We start from the raw sequence: 16,432 nt of genomic DNA, 5'->3' as shown, positions 1-16,432 counted from the left end.
CATCTGCGATGTCGATGCTGGATGTGTCGCTACAACCACAGCCGCCTCTCGCTTAGTGGCACAGCCTCCGGCTCGCAACAGTCGCTGGTGACAAAAACATCCCCTAACCCTGCGCACAGCGGTGGGAATCTGAATTTACTCCAAGTTTTCTGCCCACATCTAAACGCCTAATCTTTTCAGGTGCAGAACGCTTCCACCAGTGCCCGCCTCGTATTTCTTTCGACAACGAGCGTAATTCCGGTCTACTAATAAAGCAGCCACGAACGCTTTAATGGGCCTGGATAAGACTTTTGAACATCCCTTTACGTGTGATCTGCTCCCCACACTTCTCCATCTTATATTTTCACTGGCGTCCGTAAGGAATTCGTACTCTACATTACTTGTTGACGTCTTCCTTTCACAATACCGCCAAGTTTGTTTCATCGTCGACAATTGCTCAGCGGAGACCATGGGTGTGAAACGTATGAAGCTTGGAACGCACCGCAGGCGTTCCTTTCGGCTAGTGGAATCGATTAAGGTCTCACATGTAACCATCACAACAGAAAATAGGTTTCCGAAATTTTGGTCATCTAATTGTTGTGTCCCGCGTAGTCGATGTCTCTGCCGCGCCTTACATCTTGACTGCTCAGTACAAACATGGAAACTCGCGGCAGGTATCCGATTCAGTTAGCCCGCCTCGGTGCAGGGCTAGAAGCAATATCCACCACATTTCAGTATTGTCAAAACAGTTAATAAGTAGAATAGTGTTTGCCTCTGGTCAGGAGAAGGAATAGGGGCTACTTGGTTGCATAGTGTCGTAGATATTTATCAAAAAAAAAAGAGAGAGAGAGAAATTAATTTCACCGTATTCATCAGTCTCTGAATCATCACTTCCACATCATAGACACTATAAATTTATTTCGTCTTCATTCACGACGATAGTTCCAATGTCATACACCCAGTTAAGTGTTTTGTTTAATTTTGAACGCTTTGGCAACTGACCAACGGTGCGTGCTTTCACTAATACCGATTCTGTGGGGTCTCATACGTTGCTCCATAATAGCGTGACAGACACACTTGTCACGACATTTATGCGGTTACCGCTCTACTGGAGAGCGTTTTGTAATCAGAAAACATATTACACGTCTAATTCCGTAGTGCCTCGTTATATGTGTCACATTTCCTTTAACATAGTTACTGTCTACTGAGCTTTAAAGTTACAAATCGCTACCAACGCATTCTGACATTGTTTGACCAAAAGCGTAGGGCACAAAGAGAGTGTCAAACGAAGGAATCTGAGTATAGAAATACAGGTCGCAGTGAAATATTTAAGGCGCTACGGCAGCATGGAAACGGTGGTCAGTTAGAACATTCTCTATACATACTACTGTTAATTAAGTGGCGGCTCATATTTCACTCATTTTCACTTTTTTTAAATATACTCAAACAAGAAACATGGGCATGTGATTGTCCTCATTTCTGAAGAAGTATTGTCTCGTTCGTCAGCTGAATGCGATACACGTGTTTGTGACGCTTGAAATTTATCTTGTTCTCGTCGTGACGACTGGTTAGTGCAAACATTCTGTTTACGTATACATTTTCTGTAAAATACCTATCATTTTGAACAAGGACCTCAGTATGTCAGATTTCAATTACGTTTCCGTAGCGCTGAAAATATGCATTAACGACTATTAGTCACCATATACACATTCCTATGTTTCGTGCTGTCCTTCCGCCCCCCTTTTTTGGTCAAACTGTTTCCCCACGCCCTGTATAACGTTGCTGGATGGCAAACCTCGCTCAAATAGCACTGTTTCAAATATTCGCTTTATACGTTCGTTACACATACGTCACTGAATGACACCCAACCAGGTCGTCCGCCTATATTCCGCCACGTCTCCGGAAAGCCAGCACGCGATCCTCAAAATCACGAAACCGCACCAGATTCGCATAGTGACACTGTACTGGTCGTAACCACATTCGGACATTAATCGCAATTGCAGATCACAGTAATGTAGAAGCCGAGTTTATCTTTCCGTTAATTCTCCGTCTACTGCAGACCACAGAGCTCTGTCGCTGCATCAGCGGTCGATTGTTGCTGCTGGCGCCACGGGATGATGGCAGTTACATTCAGACTTTCTCCGGAGTAACTGGGATTCTGTTAAAGGAATGAAAACAGAAAGAAGTAACGAATGAGGCAACTCGGAATCAAACACTACGTTTCTGGTAGTTTAATGCGATGACCATTTTGAATGATAACTTTCGTCATGCGATTGAGTTACCAGCAATTGCAGAAACCCAGGTTTTAAGTTGGGCCCTCCACAGACAAACTCACTATAGTTATCGTACTTGCCAAGTTTCATTTTAAACACAACGGAAGTGTACTATTTCCAATGACCTACACATAACCTAGCCAGTAATTCATGACGAAGTTGACTATTTCTACTACCACTCTCGTATTTTTTTTTTAGGTAAAGAATTAGCACAATGCTATCACGAGAAAGCAGTCTTGCGTCTGTCACGCAATCATCCTGGAAACAATTCCTCTATCCAGAGCATTTCTTTCTCCGACAGAGGAATGATTTTACAATTACCTTTGCATGTAATTCATACTTTACTGTATAAACTGAATATTTAGTAATAGGGCGAACCGAGTTAAGTACTGCATAGTGTGAATGAATGCTGCGATTTTGATCTTCTACGCAAATCGGCAGACGTCATTTCGCGTCTGCTGCCAGTTGTAAGACGCATTCCAGTACCGTGTCCCACTCACTGACCAGTTACGCCGATTTTAATCTGTCCACCCGGTGCCATATCGCCGCCCACAGATTTCTGGGTAGTCCTCCTACGTAACAGAACTTGCCCGGCCTTTGCCTCCCGCTGCTGTCGATGTAGTTCAGATTTGCCGTTTCAAGATCCGCCAGACAGTCGATCGCTCGCAACGCGTGATCCGCGACCGCTTTCTCTGAAGACTGCCGCCGGTTGTGAATTTAGCTCTTTCTCCATTCAGATAATGTATCTTCCATCGTCGCACCTAACTGCTTATGCCTCTTGTTACTCCATGCCACGATTGGTGCCTTTTTATTGAAGAACTAAGTAAAAAATAATGCCGCGTTATGTTTTAAGTAGTTGAAAAGTGCACCTCGCAGGAAACATAGTGGTTTCAGACATTGAAATCAATTTCTTCCTCTCAGGAAAAATGATGTTTCAGGTAGTGTTGGAATGTGACGAAAAAAAGAATGTACTTAATGGAAATAAAAAATATAAACTTATTTCATGTTTTAATATGCTACTACTTATTTGAAAGCGCTGAGTAACGCTTCGCTCGAGAACGAAAACAGTCTGAAATTTATTCTACGACTCCTGACTGCGTTATACGATATTCTCTGGTGCTGTGTGGAGGCGGATTTGAAATCGCAACTGCCTGTTTCTCTGATGTGGCAGTCTTCTCGGCTCACAGTTGTCTCATTTTACCTTCTTTCATACAAATAGGCTACAGCCGTCCCTCGTTGCCGACTACAAAAGATTTTTATGTACGAATGTTCTGTTTTATTTCTTGGAAGTGCGTGATTCGCACCCCAACCAGCGGTATCGAAAGACGTTCTGATGGCGCCCCGTGTTGCAGAAGAAGTTAACTGCGGAAGGAGTTACAGAGGACGCAGTGTAGTCGCTGGCCGACAGGTGGCAGCATGCGACTTGCCGTATTAAGCTTTGATATAAGGAATAAGACGTTGAAACGGAATAAACAGCGCGAAAAAGATGTCTACGGGCACCATTCTGTCACACAACGATTAAGGACCTTGTATATAGTAATGGACACGGAAATTCTGGTATCTTTTTGCAGAAAATTATAAATGTTGAACGGAGGAGAAATGTTAAGCGTAAAAATAAGATATTTGATTCTCTGTGATTCCGCGCTTCGAAAGAGTAACAGTATGTTAATAATCGCTTTCATTCTGTCAAACAAAATATAAACGTTATTTAACAGTTCTACAAACAGCTAACGAATGTGCTTTTTATAAACCGATCTGCCGCTACCGCTTTTGGTTCGTCAGGTAAACACTATCATATCGACTCCCGAAACATGGTCACCGATGCCGGATTTCGTATTGTATTTTGAAGGAAAAAAACACTACCACAGCATTCCATCATTTTACGGTTTTAAGCACTTTCATTTTATCGAAGAATTGAGACTGCGGTCAGCACCTGGTCATGTGTGATAATGTGTAACAGTGCAGGATGACAAAACCCCGCCCAACCGACACTGCTTACGTTTGCGTTTTTTCACACACGTCACAGATCGACTACCAAAAGGGACGCCACTCGAACGCCAGCACGGGTTACACAAAATCGTGAAACCGGCGTCGGATTCGCATAGTGAGACGGTACTGACGTTGGGCACTTTTAATCGCGCTTGCACATCGTAGAAAGATAGAGGCTGAGTTTATTTTTCCGTTAATTCTGCGTCTCCTGCAGCCCACAGAAGTTTGTCGCTGCCTCAGCGACCTATTGTTGCTGCTGGCGCTCCACAATGTCGGCCGTTTTAACTTTCTTGCGAATAATAACGGTTTTATGGAGAAAATGAAAACGGAAAAAGGATAGTAAATGCACAACCATGAGTTAAACTTTACATTTATCGAAGTTAGAAGCGAGTATACCATTAAACGTTAAGTAACGTTGGTGGAGCACACATGAATGTGTTCAATCTATATAAACCCACATTTAGACTTTGGCCTTCCACACACAAACTCGCCAAAGTTAAACGTTCTGTCCAATCGGAATAAATGCTACCGACATCCACTAATCATTTGTGGAGACATGCTTTCATAACACTTCCACCTGTGTATAGCAAACGCTTGTATGCTATATTACGCACTCTATTTGCATTTAAAAGAATTTCAATATTTTCGCAATAGTAATGGACGAGCTATAAATATTTATCGTCTTGTTTCTTCCTAACTATGATGTTGTATTCAGAAACGTTAAGTGAGCTTCGACCACCGGTTTGTTAACAAGGAGTGACAACACAATGTCGGCCGTTTTAACTTTCTTGCGAATAATAACGGTTTTATGGAGAAAATGAAAACGGAAAAAGGATAATAAATGCACAACCATGAGTTAAACTTTACATTTATCGAAGTTAGAAGCGAGTATACCATTAAACGTTAAGTAACGTTGGTGGAGCACACATGAATGTGTTCAATCTATATAAACCCACATTTAGACTTTGGCCTTCCACACACAAACTCGCCAAAGTTAAACGTTCTGTCCAATCGGAATAAATGCTACCGACATCCACTAATCATTTGTGGAGACATGCTTTCATAACACTTCCACCTGTGTATAGCAAACGCTTGTATGCTATATTACGCACTCTGTTTGCATTTCAAAGCATTTCAATATTTTCGCAATAGTAATGGACGAGCTATAAATATTTATCGTCTTCTTTCTTCCTAATTATGATGTTGTATTTAGAAACGTTAAGTCAGCTTCGACCACCGGTTTGTTAAGAAGGAGTGACAATGATATATTGCTGTGAAACAGAGGGTAAAACTCGTATGCAGACGTGGAAAGTCGTCGTTCGTTGCAATAGTAACAACCTGTCGTATTCGCCACCAGGAAATGATACTACCTGAGATAAGCCACAATAATTTCCATAATCGTTCTCTTTCCAAAGCTAGACATTTCGTAGACTCATCATCATGATTAGTTCAGAGGTTTTCGTTTCTTCAGCAATAGATAAACGAACAATTACAAAGACGTGAATTTTTGAAATGTCGCCAAAGCAGTACTGTTACAACTGGGAACGAAGTGCCTCGCAGCGGCATTCTGGACACAAATGCTTTCGGCGTGTTTGCCGCGTTAGATTTGAATAAGAAATCAAGATTCAGACGAATCTCTCCATCGTCTCTTTCTGGACCAGCCGGCTTCAGCCGTGCTGCCAAAGAAGGCGTCGATGTCTGCGGCACTGCTTCCACCATGCCTGAAACGTTTGCGAGTCTCGCAGATCCTGTGTAGCTTCTCAAGGAAAGACGGTAGCCGTGGTGACGGTACAAGTTTCTGCTGTACATTCCCACCTCTGCGGCCTGTCTTTCCACGGAACTGATGTACCTTAATTTTACCTGAATCTAAATAACGTAACTAATTTTGCCTAAAATACTACAGCGAATATTTATGCTTATTGCTAACTGTTTTCCCGCATTATCGTCCTAAGCATATTCAGGTTTCGTAATACCCTCTCTGTTTTCACACGTTTTGGTGGCCGTCGGCAAGCAAATGCACCATTAGCAGAGCAGGAAACTCACCGCCGTCAAATCAGCATCGGAGACGAATGTATTCAGGCCTTACTTGTGTTGTAAGAGTTGACTGCTTGACATGTTTTCGTTATTATGGCGTATTCCATTGCGACGCGAAAAGAAATAGTTGTTATTATTATTTTATCTCGTACTATCAAGAGGTTAGTGAGTATCTCTGCATTTTTTCTTTTGGGTGGGGGGAGGGGGGGGGGGGGACAGCACTTGATTATCTAAAGGCCACTGCAGGCGGATGTTGCTCATACACTAAGGTGACGTCGTAACACCCACACACTCGCCTCATTCATTACGAACGGCTCTGCATTGCCACATGTGCTAGCTGTGAAATCGAGTGAGCATGGCCTTTTTGCTTCTGACTAGAATAATATATTAAGTACTCTAAAAAGACCCATGATTTTCTGAAGAGGTGATTCTTTCCGTTTAATAAGACACTTTTTCTTCTAGTGTAGGTATTAAACCTCTATGAAAGCGTGCAAATGGCCGATATCTGTCCGATGGCGGATATCTGTCCGGGCTATGAGCGCAGACCTTATACTCCTCGTGGCTTTGTGTTCGCCTCGTCAAACGGATCACGTGCTCTCTGTTGGCAACATGCTAATAATATTCCTGCAGCGTCTTACATCTCGAAATTCCACCGTAGTCTGTTTCACATTCTTGGTATATACTAAAACAATTCCGAAATTTTTTTGAATGACCACGAAAACAAAAGCTGTCATTTTTATTTCCTCTTATTAAACGTGCCATTCGTCGTGTTTCAACAGGCGACATCGCAACGCTGTACCACAGATCGGCGCGAATTGTACGTCTACATACTCTCTCGAAGTCATTGCCCAATATGGGACAAACACATCTGCGGGACATTTGTGATGATAGAATTGTTCTCTAGTATTCGAATCTCCGACTTCTCAGTAATATACTTACGTAGGGGAGCGTATCTGTGAACGTCAAATAGTAGGACTGCTACTACATAGTACGTAGGGCAGTATTTGCAAATCGATCTGCCAATACCAGTTCTGTCTTATCACGTAACATTGCGATATCGACCCTGGAAACGTGCTTATAGATAAGCCAGCCTCTCGTTTAGTGGCGAGGGCTACGGCAAACAGTGGCCGGAGACAAGACATCCCCTGTGCAAAGCCGTGTGGATGGGTCTGTAGCGTTTGAGAAGTTTTGTCGCCGTGCCTAAACGCATAAACTTTTTGGTGAAATGTGTTTGCAGCAGTGCCCATCTCACACATCTTCCCGCAACGAGCGTAATCCTGATCGCTTAATAAATCAGCTGCGTACGCTTCAGTGGCCGTGCACGAGGCTTTTGAACATCCCTTTACGTGCAGTCTTCTCCTCACCTTCCCCCACATCATGACCCCACTGGCGTCTGCCAGGATTCCGTACTATCCACTACTTGTTAATGTCTCCACTTCGTATTACAAAAAGACTGATAAGTTCGCTTCGTCAAAGGATAGCTGCATTGCACAGACCATGAGTGTAAAAGTTATGAAGCTCGAGACATTGACGTTTGTTCGCCGTAGCAAAGTCGAATAACGTTTAACATGTAACCACATCATTAGACGAAAACGGTTTCCCAAATTTTCGCCATCTGAATGTTGTTTCCCGTGTAGTCGTCGTCTCTGTCGTACCGTTCATCTTGACTGCTCAGTACAAACATGGGAACTCGCAGCAGGTATCAAACACCTTGATGGCGGCGTAGAGGCAAAATTCACCACATTTCAGTACAGTCTAAACCGTAAATGAATAGAATACGGGTTGCCTCTGACAGGAGGACAAATGAGGGCAACTTGGCTCCATAGGTTAGTGTGTGACAGGTGTATATGGAGATACATAGACAACTTGATATCACACTATTGAGCGGTCTCTGAGCCATCACTTCCACATCACAGACGCCATAAAATTATTTCGCCTCTACTCACGATGATAGGCGCAATGCGACCGACGCCATTAAAAGTTGTGTTTCATTTTCCGTGCATTGGGAATTGAGCAACGGCGCACTGTCTCTCTTTTCATTAATACCGATGGTGTAGGGTCTCGTATGTTGCCCCATAATAACGTAACAAACGCTTGTGTCACGACATTTATACATTTACTACTACATGAAACATGGACATGTGATTGTCTTCATTTCTAAAGAAGCACGTGCCGAACGTACCGAGAATTCACCGACACGTTACTGGGAAAGTATTGATCGCGTCAAGTGCAAGACCGAATAAAAGAAGAAATCATTTTGTGCCCATATCCGGAGGCGTCAGGATACAAGAGCCCCACGAAGCTCTTTGAGGCTTTAATTAGAAAGAATCAGTTTCTTGATGTGCCACATTGTGATGGTGAAATAATGAAGTTCTGTTTCGCGAAACTGCCGTGCAACTACCAGCTAGCGCTTGTAGGAAAGTACGGAGCGAATATCGAAACATTGAAAAGCCTTCTGCGCGAGTTGGAGTTAATTTTCGAAAAAGAAGCAGCGCATGATGGAAGGAAAGGGCAAAATAACTATTACAATGGCGACGTTCGTGGAGCACCGCGCAATAACAACATCCATCAGCGTGGAGGCAGGACTATAAGAGACAAAATTGGGGCGGCAGAGTAACTTGCAGAGACAAAACGATACCCGCCAGTACGACACGAGCTGGAGGCGCAGAGATTCACATGGAGAGCGGGACGAGTGAATCGAAATACGTGATCCTAACCCGAGTTCCAATCACCGAAACAGAAATGGAGGGCGAGCTTGAAGCCAGGACCGTGCGGTTTGGACTCGGGGTGGAAAATCCGCACAAATACTCGGACAGAGCCGTTTACATATGTTGAAATGTGAGGAGCGCAAGAACGTAGTTTTTGTACAGAGAAAAAGTGTTGCCTGTGTGTGAAACAAAAGGGAAACATTTGTAAAACAGACATCTTTCTGTTGTGTACGTATTAGACATTAAGTATGGTAATCTCTTTTTATTTATATTCTTTAACATGTACATGTGTAACTTGTAGGGGCTACGAGGCGACATGTGGACCTTCCGCATTCTTTGTTAACTCCGAAAACGAAGGGTCGGTCTAACTGACTGTTCTGTACTTTCCACGTCATGCGGGAGCCTCCACTCTTCCGAGTCATTGGTAACACAGAGTGCACCTTCCCGTGTGTTTTGTCTTTACACCGTACCAATTACTGAGTCTTTGTTGAGGAAGAGCTACTGGGTGCATATGGACAGTGTCCCGGGCACGCCTCACAGCGCTGCACCACTTGTTTGTTTGCGCGGTATTTGTCACTGCTGTCGTGGGCACACAACTGCGGTGCTGCACCTACTTTCAGTGAGGCTTTTCTCTTCGTTGGCGTGTTGGGCACGCCACAGCGCGTTGCACCTTTCTGCAGTGTGGCGAGTTTCTCGTACGGTGGTACGTCACGTCTCTGAGCGTCAGCGGTCGTCGGGATTTACCGTGTGAGCGGTGTAATGCCGAAGGTATGGAATTCCTCAACAAGTCCGGTAACTGGTGTCTCGGTGTGAGACCTAGCACACACGACAAGTCTAAAAGTATGATATTTACAAGAAATTGTGTACAGAGGTAGAGTCCTTGCATTGTAACTTGCCAAGTCTGCCGTGTTGTTTTTTTTTTGTGTGTGTGTAAATTTTCCACCGTAAGTTTGTGTACATCCAGTTCCATGTCAGATGAGTAGCGACCGACTCAGCGATCGGCGTCGCCAGAGACAGCAACATCCACCGAGTTGTCTCAGCGGGGCAGGACGGGGGAGTATGTATGGTAAACGGGTGTAGCCGATAAGTTGCATACAGTATTTTTATTAATTTCCATTACTAAGGCGATTGCAGCTAATTATATCTCGTCTAATATGTGTTCATTGTTTATTTGTGTGCGTCCGCTATGTCTTGAGCAGTTTCAGGGATCGATCGAGGCCTCAGGGATCCGAGACGGCGAGGGACGTGCAGTGGCGCCTGTAGATAGCGTAGTTGGTGAAGTTAAAGAGTCGGCAGGAGTTGTGAGCATGCTCCAGTGACGGGTATGTCATAGGTGGGATTACGTACAGTATTTTAGAGTTACGGGTGGAGTACTTGAGCCTCTCTGTATCTCAATGAGTCGTACCCTGGTATTAACAATGGGCCCATAGGTTAAGTCACTATTCTTTACAATAAGCATTAATTATAAAGTCTCTCAGCAGAGTATAAGAGTTTTGTGTTGTATTAGTGTAACAGTTCTATTCATGTAAATATTCGTCTCTATTAATTTGTTTTATGGAATGTACAAAATACGATCTTTACAAATTCCGAATGCTGTTTTAGTAAAAAGTTTTGAGGAGGCACTCTTTATGAAAGGTCGTAAGTATTGCGCAGGTACTGCGAACAGCGAGTGACTGCTGGACGAGAAGTGACGCTACACGGTGGTCGGTGTGGAGTAAATGGAGGCCGAGCGGCAGGGAGACGCCTGAGCGAGGCGGCTGTCAGTCACGACACGCCCCGCCCCTCCGCGACGGCTCAGAGGCGAGTGCCGCCCACCTGCTGAACGAGGCGGCGGCCCACCTGGCCGACAGCCTCCGGTCAGCTGAAGGCGGACACAACCCCGGGATCCCACCGGGACGGGCGACCCCGTTGGCGGCTGGACTGCACGCCCAAAGCAGTTCTGTGCCGGGTATTGATGGACTGCAGTTTGTCGTGACTATGTTCTCTCCTACAGAGAGCAGTTCCGAGCAATCGGCCACGTTGATCGATCTGCTACCCTGGTTTCAGCCTCCATCAGACGAATCCACGAGTGTTGCAGTCACTCTGAGAGTAGAATCCCGTATTGCAATTTTTCGTTCTAGATAAGACCAAGTGTACTGTGTTAGGACGTCCAACTACCTGTCCTGCGGCTCTGCCCCGATTCTTGCGGTCCTCAGTACAATCAGACCCTGTACGTGTGCTGGCCACCGTACCGCGCTGTGCTGCACATCAACAATAGGCTGCCGTACCACCCCACGAGATTCTTGTCGATGGACAGTGCCGCTACAGAGAGTGGAGGACGACTGGAGCAACTTCCGGGTGCCGCGCCTGGTTCCCAGAAACATTAGATTGCTGGCCCACACCACCAGTCGCACTACTTCCAGCTGGCGCCGCTTTCTCCACGCCAGGAACCACCATCCCGCTCCACAGGCGAGTGTCGCAGTATTCGTGTGTTGAGTGATTCGTTGTGTGACGTTAGCATGCGAAGGACGTTACGGTCAACTGTTTTTTTTCTTCTTTTCTTGCTCAGGCAACTGCGTGAACACAGTAACATTTGTGCTTTTAGTGAAAATATTGTTTGTTTTGCCCCCCTCCCCCCAAACTTTATTTCAGACACTAGAGATTGGAAATTCAATGTCAAATACATGTATATTTTTCTGCTTTATAGCTTTCAGTCTTCTTTTTTTATGTGCACATGTTCATGTTAAAGATATCCTGGTTCCCTATCATCATGTCAGTTTGGAACAATTTTTTTTTTGGTGATGCACACTATGTTACATGATCTTCGATCGCACAGGTACACTTACGAAATTTCTGTCTTTTTATGTACACTATATCTCTCTATCTGACTTACGTTCATGCCTGTCAATTGTAACTATGTGTACAAATTTCAATAGTTACAAAATGTTATACACAATAATATGCTACTGTTACACGAGAGTATTTTTGTTTGTCTATGTGAGCGGAATATCTGTGGTTACAATTCTGGTTAATGGTGAATGGACCATCAGCCAATCGATCACTGTAAAATATTTATCATCCTTTCTGTTCAGGGAAACGGCGTGAGAGTGGTTAAACGTCTCAACCGTGAAGCATAGAGATATTGTTTGTCTTTTTGGCTTCATGCAGAAGTATGTGTGTGTTTGAGTTGGGCACCAGTAGCTAATTCTCAAATGTTACTTTAATGAGAAGCTTGCAGGTCCATTAGGTCAACATTTTACTGCAGCTTCGAACTTAGCCTTCTGGCATGTGTTCAACATTTGTATGACTGTGTGAGTATGTCCATCTATGACAGTGGGCTCCCTGAGGGTGAATCTGTGTTGCGTGTCACTTATTCGTCAATGTGAGTAAGATGTTGGCGAAGCCATAAGAAAAATTCCACCTTTCATTTTATCATCAATTTCCAATTTAATGTGCCAGTTCGTTGTGACATTTTGGAAACTGTTTGGAGCGATTCTTTCTGAGTGATTGACACACCACATTTGTCAAGTGAGTCATCCACTACCAAAAATAATCTAAATTGACTGGGGGTGGGGAATGAGAGATTCTGTGTCCTCTTTTGCGTGTCTCCTCTCATTTTAATCAATTTTATTAGTGTTCTATGTCATTGCACGGTAGTAACAGACCGAATAAGGTTATTGTAGTGAGAGTATTTGTACTGAGTGCTCAAAAAATAATGTTCACTTGATTCCTATACGTGTTGGGTTACTTCCCTGGGTGGCTTGTGCGAGGCAACCATCGGAGGGCGTGGCACATGGCATTTCCGGTTGGGGGCTGCACTTCCCTGAATCTGAGGGGTTCGTACAACAGGCTTAAGCCCCTGGTGGAACGACCTGCGAGACGTCTGAGTGTCGCCGCAGTTTATGTGTTTACCATTCCGGCGCGTCCGGAACGGAGATTCCTGGCACCGACTGACTGCATTCTCCTCTTGATTCTGACAATACTGGTGTCCACAAGTCTGGGTGCGACTGTCTGGCGCCAGATGGCCCGCGGTCTAGGCAGGTTGTTTTCGTAGCCAGTGAAACGGCAAGTTCAGTGGCCTCAGCTGAACAGCAGAGGCGTGACTGGTCAACTTAAACTGAGGCTGGTTGACGTCATAAAGCCCTGCTCGGAATTGCAGGGAACGGCCGTTATTGGCGCGAATGATGTTCCGAGACAGTGTGCGGGAATTTTGGAATCAGCGGTTTCCGGGGAGAGTAGAGAGCTGGCTCCGCTCTTGCTTAGAATTGTCAGACAGCCTCCGCTGCCAGGGGTTGACACAGAGTTGCTGCACGGCACAAGTCGGCCCCTGCATCACCAGGACGCTGCCTGCCGACGGCGCGCTGCAGATTTCAGTACCGGTACAGCATTGTGCGGCTCCAGCATTGTAGGTCCTTATCAATACTGAATCACTCAGCAGCAGGCATGCTCACATTGTTACAAGTCCACCTTGTTTGTTTCTCCATGTGATCCCCTCTCACTGCTAATTGCGATACTGCTGTATAGTCGGGAGATTAATATTTGATTCATTAGGACCTCCAGTCATCATCGTCAGTCTGTTGCATCACAGACAGTAGGAGCCCCTTGTTCTCGAGCCAACTCTTATTCTCATAATATTTCAGTAACCGTATTCTTTAACGAAGTGTATGTGTCGATAATCATGTGAATTTATGTTCTGATGTATAATAAATCTCATTCTCATATTTAATCCGTATATCTTGTCGTAGAGATATGCAGAATCCCATTTCCTGTTGTTTAATATGATAAAGTTCTCTTTTTTTCTGAGTAGATTACTATTCTTATTAAATTATTGTGAGTGTGCACTCCTTATTTAACTAACTAGCAGGGGCCACCATCATTTTCCTCCATTACCATTGTGCGCATAATTAATTGGCTGCTAGATAAGGAGGGGGTCGGGTGCATCTCTCGTTCTCATACAAAATTCGTCATAATTAAAGAGGTACAAACTCTTCTCCACTCGGCACCTCGCAAGATTTCATTAATGACTTAGCTGTCACGACAACCGTATGATGTCAGACATCTGTAGCTAAATCTTTCTCTTTCGTGCTTGTTTATCGTTGTTGCCGAGAAAATTGCAGCATTCATGCATATAATGCAGTAAGTAATTCGGTTCCCCTTTTACTAAGTATTCAGTTTATAAGGTTAGTCGCAACAGGAATGGCTCGGACTGGAGCAGTTGCTTCCTGGACAATTACATGACAGACGTAAGACTGCTATATCGTGTGAGCATTTTGCTCAGTCTTTACCTAAGAAAAATACCAGAATAGTAACAGTAATGGTCAGCTTCGCCATGAATTACAGGCATAGTTAAGTGTAGTTCATAAGAAGTAGTCTGATTCAATTGTGTGTAAAATAAAATGTGCCAACGACGATAACTTTAGTGAGTTTGTCTCTGTAGTGCGTAGCTTTAAACCTGGGTTTATGTAATAGCTGTTAACTCAGTCCGACTAAGTAATTTATCGTTTAAATTTGTCATCGCATTAAACTACCAGAAACGTGCTGCTTGACTGCTAGATGCCGCGTTCTTTACTTCTTTCTGTTTTTATTCCTTTAATAGAATCACAATTTAACTGCCATCGTTCCGTGGCGCCAACACCAGTAATCGACCGCTGATGCAGCGACAGAGCTCTCTGGTCTGCAGGAGACGGAGAACAAACGGAAAGATAAACTCAGCTTCTACATTACTATGATCTGCATTTGCGATCAATGTCTGAGGTTGCTCACAATCAGTACAGTGTCACTATGAGAATCTGATGCTGCGTTCATGATTTTGAGGCTCGCGCGCTGGCTTTCCAGTGTGGTGGCGGAATATAGGCGGACGAATGGGCTGGGAGTCATTCAGTGAGCTGTGTGTAGCGTGCGTAAAAAGTGAATTATTTGAACAGGGCTGGTTGAGACAGGTTTGTTATCCAGCGCCGTTATACTGGGCGCGGAAAAAGTGCAGGGGGAAAGATAGCATGAGACATAGTATTTTGTGTATGGCCACTAAGGGTCGTAGCTGCACATTTCCTGGGCTACAGGAACGTAATTGAAATCTGACATACGAATGTCTTCACTCAAATGACTGGTAATTTACAGAAAATGTATACGTACCTGCAAACACAATATTTGGGCTAACCAATCGTCGCAATGAGAAAAAGGTAAATTTAAATTATCACTTTCACCTGTATCAGATTTAGCTGACGCACACTAGACAGCATTGTTCCAGAAATGAAGAAATAACATGTCCATGTTTCATTTTTCAATACGCCTTAAAAGGGCCAAAAGGAACGAAAAATAAGCCACCAGTTAATTAACAAAATTATGTGGAGCAAATGTTCCAACTGACCACGGTTCACGCTGGCATAGCGCCTTAAATACTCAACTGCGACCTCTACATTCCTTCACTTGATGCTTTGGCTTTTGGTCAAATTCTCGTTCCGCACCCTGTATATGCCAGACAATGCGTGACAGAATGTTGGTCGAATGCTCAGGAGTCAAGTACACCTAACCTTTGGTGGAGAGTGCTAACAAAGGCAAAATGACGGTTGCGTCGGTAGCGATCAGTAACTTTAAAATTCAGAGGACAATAAGTATGATACGTTTGACAAAGGCGCTAAGAAAATAGATGTATAATACAAAAAGTCCTCTAGTAAAGTAGTAAATGTGTAAACGTCGTGACATGAGCGTCAGTCACGCTGTTATGGGGCAACACATGAGACCCTACGGAATCGGTATTATTGATAGCAAAGACTGTGCACCGCTGGTCGATTGCCAAAGCATCGAAAACGAAACAAAACTTTGGTGACATCGATCCTATCACCATGCGTAAAGACGGTATTTTTTAATATCGTCTGTGATTCAGTAGTGATGAACGAGAGACTGTTCAATACGGTGATATTAATTTCTTTTTGTATCTGTATATGTACCTAAAACATATGGGCAATGACCTAAGGTACCACGCAGACGTCGGCGAGAATTCAATATTTGCTGTGATTTTCCACGTAGCCTATTTACTGAGCAGGCAAGGTGAACGGTACGACAGATTCGACGTTTACACCGAACACAACATTCAGAAGGCGAAAATTTCGGAAACCGTTTTTCTCTACTTATGTTTACATATTAAACCTTGACAGGTTTTGCTAGTCCTTATTACGAGATTCATAATTTTTACGTGTATCGTCTCTGCAATGCAACTGTCCTTGGTACAGCGAACTTATCGGTGTTTTCCTAATATGGAGAGGAGACATTAACAATTATTGGAGGGTATGGATTTCTTACGTACGCCAGTGAAAATATAAGGAAGAGGGGAAGGAGGAGATTGCACGTAATGAGATGGTCAAAAGTACTATCCACGTCCGTTAATGTGTTGGAAGGTGCTATATTGAGCGTCCAAAGTTAAGCTTACTGGTGCACGGTTGTGAATTAAGTGCAGATATAAGTTGCGCAGCT

This window comes from Schistocerca americana, chromosome 11, assembly GCF_021461395.2.
Source record: "Schistocerca americana isolate TAMUIC-IGC-003095 chromosome 11, iqSchAmer2.1, whole genome shotgun sequence".
Classification (NCBI taxonomy): Eukaryota; Metazoa; Arthropoda; class Insecta; order Orthoptera; family Acrididae; genus Schistocerca; species Schistocerca americana.
This window is presented reverse-complemented; position numbering follows the sequence as displayed.